Source organism: Halyomorpha halys, unplaced genomic scaffold (genome assembly GCF_000696795.3).
Source record: "Halyomorpha halys isolate HHAL.00 unplaced genomic scaffold, Hhal_1.1 Scaffold937.1, whole genome shotgun sequence".
Taxonomy (NCBI): Eukaryota; Metazoa; Arthropoda; class Insecta; order Hemiptera; family Pentatomidae; genus Halyomorpha; species Halyomorpha halys.
In genome coordinates, this window is record NW_027109000.1 from 316,681 (window position 1) to 316,986 (window position 306).

Here is a 306-nt window from a genome sequence, read left to right on the forward strand (position 1 = left end):
TATATATACATTCTAGTCCAAATATGTCATGTTTACGAAAAAAAACTGCTTCTAACTTATTGCAAAGAAGTTATCAATATGTCAATATTCAAGAAAACGATTGAAAAAAAAAAACCCTCTGAAAAATAATAAAACAACTAAACTAATTCTGTTCAAGAAAGATTGATACCGAAACATCTGTTCTCCGGTTATGGTAAATGAAGATTTGTCACTCTCTATTGTGAAACTACACTATCTTAGGAATACGTTAGCAGAAAAATACTTGTATTTATTTTTTGTAGTTGTGTCAATATATATATGTAGTTA

General features: G+C 27.1%; 1 protein-coding gene across 1 annotated transcript in view; it reads right to left on the reverse strand.

Annotated features, from left to right (window-relative positions):
* The window catches only part of LOC106687249 (uncharacterized), a 137,354-nt gene that overhangs the window by 3,565 nt on the left and 133,483 nt on the right, over window positions 1-306 (reverse strand). The window lies entirely within an intron of this gene.